Source organism: Arachis ipaensis, chromosome B10 (genome assembly GCF_059453495.1).
Source record: "Arachis ipaensis isolate K30076 ecotype BB chromosome B10, ASM5945349v1, whole genome shotgun sequence".
NCBI classification, from domain to species: Eukaryota; Viridiplantae; Streptophyta; class Magnoliopsida; order Fabales; family Fabaceae; genus Arachis; species Arachis ipaensis.
This window is the reverse complement of record NC_142435.1, coordinates 45,585,870-45,594,809: the sequence shown is the minus strand read 5'-3', so window position 1 is coordinate 45,594,809 and position 8,940 is coordinate 45,585,870. Positions and strand designations below refer to the sequence as shown.

The 8,940-nt window shown below is 38.8% G+C and overlaps 1 non-coding gene across 1 annotated transcript; it reads left to right on the top strand.

Moving 5' to 3' along the window:
* The first annotated feature begins 2,215 nt into the window (after positions 1-2,215).
* Positions 2,216-2,319, top strand: LOC148579890 (small nucleolar RNA R71). Its single transcript, XR_015896424.1, has one exon. It is a non-coding gene; the product is annotated as a small nucleolar RNA R71 (small nucleolar RNA).
* Positions 2,320-8,940: the final 6,621 nt, after the last annotated feature.

Genomic DNA, 8,940 nt, shown 5'->3' with positions numbered 1-8,940 from the left:
TGGGGATCCTGTGGGGTCCACAGATCCTGAGTGGATCCTGTGGGGTCCACAGATCCTGAGTGGATCCTGTGGGGTCCACAGATCCTGAGGTGTTCAAGGATTTACATCCCTGCACCCATTAGGCATGTAAAAATGCCTTTGTACCCAACTCTGGGCGTTCAGCGCCAGGTTGGTGGCCATTTTGGGCGTTCAACGCCCATTTGTGTGCCATTTCTGGCGTTGAACGCCAGAACCATGCCTGTTCTGGCGTTCAGCGCCCAGAAGCTGCCCATTTTGGGCGTTCAGCGCCAGAACCATGCTCTGTTCTGGCGCTGAACGCCAGACAGATGCTCCTCCAGGGTGTGATTTTTCTTCTGCTATTTTTGATTCTGTTTTCAATTTTTTTATTTATTTTGTGACTCCACATGATCATGAACCTAAGAAAACATGAAAAACAATAAAAATAAGAATTAGATAAACATTGGGTTGCCTCCCAACAAGCGCTTTTTTAATGTCAATAGCTTGACAGTGGGCTCTCATGGAGCCTCACAGATGTGCAGAGCTTTGTTGAGACTCTCCAACACCAAACTTAGAGTTTGGATATGGGAGTTCAACACCAAACTTAGAGTTTGGTTGTGGCCTCCCAACACCAAACTTAGAGTTTGACTGTGGGGGCTCTGGTTGACTCTGCTCTGAGAGAAGCTTTTCAAGCTTCCTCTCCATGGTTGCAGAAGGAGATCCTTGAGTTTTGAATACAAGGAAGTTCTCATTCCATTGAAGGACTATTTCACCTCTGTCAATATCAATCACAGCTCTTGCTGTGGCCAGGAAAGGTCTTCCTAGGATGATGGATTCATCCTCTTCCTTTCCAGTATCCAGAACTATGAAATCAGCAGGGATGTAAAGGCCCTCAACCTTTACTAAAACGTCCTCTACTTGTCCATAAGCCTGTTTTCTTGAACTGTCTGCCATCTCTAATGAGATTTTAGCAGCTTGCACCCCATAGATTCCCAGTTTCTCTATTACAGAGAGGGGCATGAGGTTTATTCCTGAACCAAGGTCACATAGAGCCTTAAAGATCATAGTGCCTATGGTACAAGGTATTATGAACTTTCCAGGATCCTGTCTCTTCTGAGGCAATGTCAGTTGATCCAGATCTCTTAGTTCATTGATGAACAAGGGAGGTTCAACTTCCCAAGTATCAATGCCAAATAATTTGGCATTCAGCTTCATGATTGCACCAAGAAACTTGGCAGTTTACTCTTCAGTAACATCCTCATTCTCTTCAGAAGAGGAATACTCATCAGAGCTCATGAAGGGCATAAGGAGGGTTAATGGAATCTCTATGGTCTCTAGATGAGTCTCAGATTCCTTTGGTTCCTCAGAGGGAAGCTCCTTATTGATCACTGGACGTCCCAGGAGGTCTTCCTCCTTGGGATTCACGTCCTCTCCTCTCCTCACAGGTTCGGCCATGGCGCTTATGTCAATGGCCTTGCACTCTCCTTTTGGGTTCTCTTCTGTATTGCTTGGGAGAGTACTAGGAGGGATTTCAGTGATCCTTTTACTCAGCTGGCCCACTTGTGCTTCCAGATTTCTAATGGAAGACCTTGTTTCATTCATGAAACTTACAGTGGCCTTAGATAGATCAGAGACTAGATTTGCTAAATTAGAAGCATTTTGTTCAGAGTTCTCTGTCTGTTGCTGGGTTGATGATGGAAAAGGTTTGCTATTGCTAAACCTGTTTCTTCCACCATTATTAAAGCCTTGTTGGGGCTTTTGATCCTTCCATGAGAAATTTGGATGATTTCTCCATGTTGAGTTATAGGTGTTTCCATAAGGTTCACCTAAGTAGTTCACCTCTGCTATTGCAGGGTTCTCAGGATCATAGGCTTCTTCTTCAGAAGATGCCTCTTGAGTACTGTTGGATGCAGCTTGCATTCCATGCAGACTCTGAGAAATCATATTGACTTGCTGAGTCAATATTTTGTTCTGAGCCAATATGGCATTCAGAGTATCAACTTCAAGAACTCCCTTCTTCATAGGCGTCCCATTGCTTACAGGATTCCTTTCAGAAGTGTACATGAACTGGTTATTAGCAACCATGTCAATGAGTTCTTGAGCTTCTGCAGGCGTTTTCTTTAGGTGAATGGATCCACCTGCAGAGGTATCCAATGACGTCTTAGATAACTCAGACAGACCATCATAGAATATATCCAGGATGGTCCATTCTGAGAGCATGTCAGAAGGACACTTTTTGGTCAACTGTTTGTATCTTTCCCAAGCTTCATAGAGGGATTCACCTTCTTTCTGTCTGAAGGTTTGAACATCAGCTCTAAGCTTGCTCAGCTTTTGAGGAGGAAAGTACTTGGCTAAGAAAGCCGTGACCAGCTTATCCCAAGAGTTCAGGCTGTCTTTAGGTTGAGAATCCAACCATAATCTAGCTCTGTCTCTTACAGCAAAAGGGAAAAGCATGAGCCTGTAGACTTCAGGATCTACTCCATTAGTCTTAACAGTATCACATATCTGCAAGAATTCAGTTAAGAACTGAAAAAGATCTTCAGATGGAAGTCCATGAAACTTGCAGTTCTGCTGCATCAGAGAAACTAATTGAGGTTTCAGCTCAAAGTTGTTTGCTCCAATGGCAGGAATGGAGATGCTTCTTCCCTGTAAATTGGAATTAGGTGCAGTAAAGTCACCAAGCATTCTCCTTGCATTGTTGTTGGGTTCGGCTGCCATCTCCTTTACTTGTTCGAAATTTTCAATCAAGTTGTCTCTGGATTGTTGTAATTTAGCTTCTCTTAATTTTCTCTTCAGAGTCCTTTCAGGTTCTGGATCAGCTTCAACAAGAATGCCTTTTTCTCTGTCCCTGCTCATAAGAAAGAGGAGAGAAAAAGAAAAGAAGAGGAATCCTCTATGTCACAGTAAAGAGGTTCCTTATTGTTAGTAGAAAAGAAGAAGAAGAAATTCGAACACAGATAGAGGAGGGGGTTCGAATTTGGTGATGATGTGAGGAAGAGATGTTAGTAGATGAATAAATAAATAGAATAGGATGAGAGAGAAGGAGGGATTTTTCGAAAATTATTTTTGAAAAGGAGTTAGTGATTTTTGAAAATAGTTTTTGAAAAATATTTAGTAAATTTTTTTTTTCGAAATTTTTTTTTTGAAATCGAAAATAAAAATAAAAATAATTAGTTAATTAAAAAGAAATTTTTGAAAAAGGGGGAGATATTTTCGAAAATTAGAAAGGGAGAATTAGTTAGGTGGTTTTGAAAAAGTTAAGAAACAAATAAAAAGTTAGTTAGTTAGTTGAAACAAACTTTGAAAAGATAAGAAGTTAGGAAGTTAGAAAAGATATTTTGAAAAGATATTTTTGAAAAAGATAAGATAAGAAGATATTTTTGAAAAGATATGATTGAAATTAGTTTTGAAAAAGATTTGATTTTTAAAATCACAATTAATGACTTGATTCATAAGAAATCACAAGATATGATTCTAGAACTTAAAGTTTGAATCTTTCTTAACAAGCAAGTAACAAACTTCAAATTTTTTGAATCAAAACATTAATTGTTTATGTTATTTTCGAAAATTTGATATAAAAATAAGAAAAAGATTTTTGAAATTTTTGAAAATAACTAAGAAATTTGAAAAAGATTTGATTTTTGAAAAAAAGATTTTGAAAAAGATAAGATTTTCAAATTGAAAATTTGATTTGACTCATAAGAAACAACTTGATTTTTAAAAATTTTTGAAAAAGTCAACTCAAATTTTCGAATTTGATGAGAGAAAAAGGGAAAGATATATATATATTTTTTATTTTTGAAATTTTTATGATGCAAGAGAAAAACACTAAAATGATGCAATGCATGAAATTTTTAGATCAAAACATGTGATGCATGCAAGAATGCTATGAATGTCAAGATGAACACCAAGAACACTTTGAATGCCAAGATGAACATCATAGACACAATTTTTTGAAAAACTTTTAATGCAAAGAAAACATGCAAGACACCAAACTTAGAATTCTTTAATGCTTACGCACTAAGAATTCAAGAATGCATATGATAAACATGAAAAGACACAAAACAAAAAATCATCAAGATCAAACAAGAAGATTTACCAAGAACAACTTGAAGATCATGAAGAACACTATGAATGCATGATATTTTCGAAAAATGCAAGATGCATATGCAAGTGACACCAAACTTATAATGTGACTCAAGACTCAAACAAGAAACAGAAAAATATTTTTGATTTTTATGATTTTCTAATTTTTTTTTGGATTTTTTTTTTCGAAAATTATGTGAAAAAGAAAAAATAAGGATTCCACAATTTTTAATATGAATTCTAGGAATCTTGCATTCTTAGTCTAAAGCTTCAGTCCAGGAATTAGACATGGCTCACTAGCCAGCCAAGCTTTCAATGAAAGCTCCGGTCCAAAACACTAGACATGGCCAATGGGTGTGTTTCAACACGATGATTATACACTGGGCTGCTGTCTATAGTTGCTGAATTAATCTATTGTGACTTATTTATACAGTGGTTGTGACTTACGAGTTCTAAGTTATTTAGTGTCAACCTATCTATTGTAGTTACCTATATGATGTTAATACACTGGGCTGCTGTCTAGATATGCAGAATTTACCCTGGATTGATTATATGCTGCATAATGTTTTGTCAATCTGTTATTACTCATTTATCCTGTTCTGCATAATGTTCTGTAATAGTGCTGTGTAGGGACTAGTTTGATGTCACTTGAACAAGTCTAGGGACTATTTTGATGTCACTTATATAAGTGTAGGGACAGATTTGCTGCCCGATAACAACTATTTGACCTTGCTGCCTGGTGCACGAAATTGTGATGTCCAGGCTCGAACAATCCCTGGCAACGTGAGCAACTTGGTGCGCGTAATCGTGATTACACACTCATAATTTGTCACAACTTCGATACAACTAACCAGCAAGTGCACTGGGTCGTCCAAGTAATACCTTACGTGAGTAAGGGTCGAATCCCACGGAGATTGTTGGTATGAAGCAAGCTATGGTCACCTTGTAAATCTCAGTCAGGCAGATATAAAGTGATAATGGTGTTTTCGAATATTATATAATAAAATAGGGATAGAGATACTTATGTAAATCATTGGTAGGAATTTCAGATAAGCGAATGGAGATGCTTTTCGTTCCTCTGAACCTCTGCTTTCCTGCTATCTTCATCCAATCAGTCTTACTCCTTTCCATGGCTGGCTTTATGTGATACATCACCATTGTCAACGGCTACTTTCGGTCATCTCTCGGGAAAATGATCCAATGCCCTGTCACGGCACGGCTAATCGTCTGGAGGCATCACCTTTGTCAATGGCTTCATCTTATCCTCTCAGTGAATAATATGCTCACGCACCCTGTCACGGCACGGCTATTCATCTGTCGGTTCTCGATCATGCTGGAATAGGATTTACTATCCTTTTGCGTTTGTCACTAACGCCCTGCAATCGCGAGTTCGGAGCTCGTCATAGTCATTCAATCATTGAATCCTACTCGGAATACCACAGACAAGGTTTAGACTTTCCGGATTCTCTTAAATGCCGCCATCATTCTAGCTTACGCCACGAAGATTCTGGTTAGGAGATCTAAGAGATATTCATTCTAGCTTATTTCATGTAGAACGGAAGTGTTTGTCAGGCACGTGTTCATAAGGGAGAAGGATGATGAGCGTCACACATAATCATCACCTTCATCACGTTCTTGGGTGCGAATGGATATCTTAGAAGCGAAATAAGAAGAATTGAATAGAAAACAGTAGTACTTTGCATTAATCTTTGAGGAACAGCAGAGCTCCACACCTTAATCTATGGAGTGTAGAAACTCTACCGTATGAAAATACATAAGTGAAGGTCCAGGCATGGCCGAGATGGCCAGCCCCCTAAACGAGATCAATAGTCTCCTAAGATGAACAATGGATTAAAACTGAGACCAAAGATACCTAATACAATAGTAAGAGGTCCTATTTATAATAAATTAGCTACTAGGGTTTACATGAGTAAGTAATTGATGCATAAATCCACTTCCTGGGCCCACTTGGTGTGTGTTTGGGCTGAGCCTGAATGTTTCACGTGCAGAGGCCATTTGTGGAGTTGAACGCCAGTTTCTATGCCAGTTTGGGCGTTCAACTCTGGTTTTGGATCCTTTTCTGGCGCTGGACGCCAGATTTGGGCAGAAGGCTGGCGTTGAACACCAGTTTACGTCGTCTATTCTTAGCCAAAGTATGAACTATTATATATTTCTGGAAAGCCCTGGATGTCTACTTTCCAACGCAATTGGAAGTGCGCCATTTCGAGTTTTGTAGCTCCAGAAAATCCACTTTGAGTGCAGGGAGGTCAGAATCCAACAGCATCAGCAGTCCTTTTTCAACCTCTGAATCTGATTTCTGCTCAAGTCCCTCAATTTCAGCCAGAAAATACCTGAAATCACAGAAAAACACACAAACTCATAGTAAAGTCCAGAAATGTGAATTTAACATAAAAACTTATGAAAACATCCCTAAAAGTAACTAGATCCTACTAAAAACATACTAAAAACAATGCCAAAAAGCGTATAAATTATCCGCTCATCACTGCCCGATAACAACTATCTGACCCCTTCTTTGGTATCTGAAACAAGGCCTTATAAATGCAGTTAAGGAGGTTTTTCCAGATGTCCATCACAGATTCTGTGTTTGGCATCTGTGGAAGAACTTCAACAAGCAATGGAAGGATCTCCAACTTAGAGGGCTACTTTGGGATTGTGCAAGGTGTACTAGCCAAAATGGCTTCCTTGATATCATCAAAAAGATTGAAAGGTTAATAAGGAAGTCTGGGAGTATTTGAACAAGTGGCCTAGAGACTCTTGGAGCCGGGAATTCTTCAGTAATGCACCTAAAATAGACAACATCTGCAACAATGCCTGTGAAGTCTTCAACTCCAGGATCAAAGATGCTAGAGCTAAGCCTATTATCACACTCTTGGAAGAAGTCAGAATGTATGCAATGAGGTCGATAGCTAGGAACAAGGTGAAGCTGAATTCGAACACTGGAGTTCTACCTCCTATACAGCGCAGCAGGTTAGAAAAGATACGGAAGGAATAAAAAAATTGGGTCCCGATGTGGTCTGGTGACACAGATTATGAGAAGTTCGAAGTACATGGCTGGCCAACCAATATGGTTGTGGACTTGGGAAAGAGGCTCTGCACATGTGGTTTCTGGCAATTGAGTGGTAATGTTTTTTAAATTCATTGTCTTAGTCTTATTATCATTATCAACCTTTGTTGTAGGCTTACTATTGTTGTCTTCGTTGTTGTGTGAATGCTGTTTAGGGATGCCATGTGTGCATGCGTGTGCTGCACTGGCAATGGCTGGTAAGAGACTAGAGGACTATTGTCATCAGTGGTTGACCATGGAAACATATAATAACACATATGCCTTCCATATCAATCCAATTCCAGGTCAAGCACTATGAAAAAAGTCACCATATAACAGACCACAAGCACCAAAATTTAAAAACAAGCCTGGACCACTTAAGAAAAAAGAAGAAAAGATGCAGATGGGGAGCCAAGTGGAAGTAAAAAGTTGAAGACAAAGATGAAAAGAATATATAAAAAAGGTCGATGTCGTTGTTGTGGCGAAGCAGAACACACCAGAAGGAACTGTCCAAAGAGAGCTGCTGCCGAAGAGGCTACTGTAGCTGCAGAAGTTGCTGCTGCAGAGGCTACCGCTGCACAACCCACTGCTGCTAATGGTGGTGAAGGTCAGGCCAACTCTGCTGCTCCTGTCCCAGAAGCCCCAACCGAAATCAATCTTGACCAAAATCAACCACCCTTGGAAGCAACTGATGACTCTCAACAGGTTCACGAGCTTATATGATTTTAAATTTATCATACTCACATCCTTACCTAGTTTACTAATTATGTTACATTTTTTGGCTGATAGGTTCTACCCTCACCTGTTAGGCCGCTAAAGCTCCCTCTAAAAAGAAAGTTAGCCAAGCGTTGTGAAAAACCAGCTTCAGGAAGTAGCAATCCACTAGTAACCACCCCACCTGCTGCTACCCCACCAGGAAGTAGTCATACATCAAGAAATTCCTCACCTAACCCTATGCAAGGTGCAACACAGGGAACTGCTACAAGGCTTGCAAATTTCATGAAGTTTGTGCCCAACCCTGGATTCAAGTCACCCAGACACAAAAATGAAGATTAGGATGATTATGTTTAGGGAAAGCAGGCTATTTTTTGTATCTATTTTACTGATGTTGTTTACAATGCCTAAAACATTGTCCCAGTGTTGGGGATTTTAGTATTTGAATTTTATCAGGTCAATATGTTAACAACTTTGATATACTTGGTGTTTTGGCTCTATAATGCCTTTTTTGAATCAAACATTACCAATATGAATTATGAATTATGATTTTATTCAATTGAGTTTTCTCAGCCTTTTGTTTATATATTATCCTCTGTTACAAACTTAAGAGTAGTTCAAGTGCTGTCCATTTCTATTTCATTGAAAAGAAGTCCAGGAACAGAAGTATGCATATAATCAAACACTTTAATTTTCATTTCTTTCAAACGAAAGGATAGGAACAAGTACATGAACAAGGAATGCATATAACATGCATGTCATTTGTTTTTTGCTAGATACAGTTGACCCTGCTGTCTATCCAGCTTTAATACAAGAACAATAATTACAATCAGCAGCATGAACACAAACATCAAAATTCCCCCCATTTTTAGAACCCTAATTTCAGCTTCTAATTTACTAAATTTCTAAGCCATCTTCATCTTCCATTCTTCATCATCAACTGAATGTCTTGTTCTATCATCACATGGCATGGCATCTTCCAAAACTTTATCAACCCACAAAAACAATACACACCATATTTTACCCACTGTCTGCACATCAAAGAAAATTTAATCAGCAAAATTTATATCAATAAATAC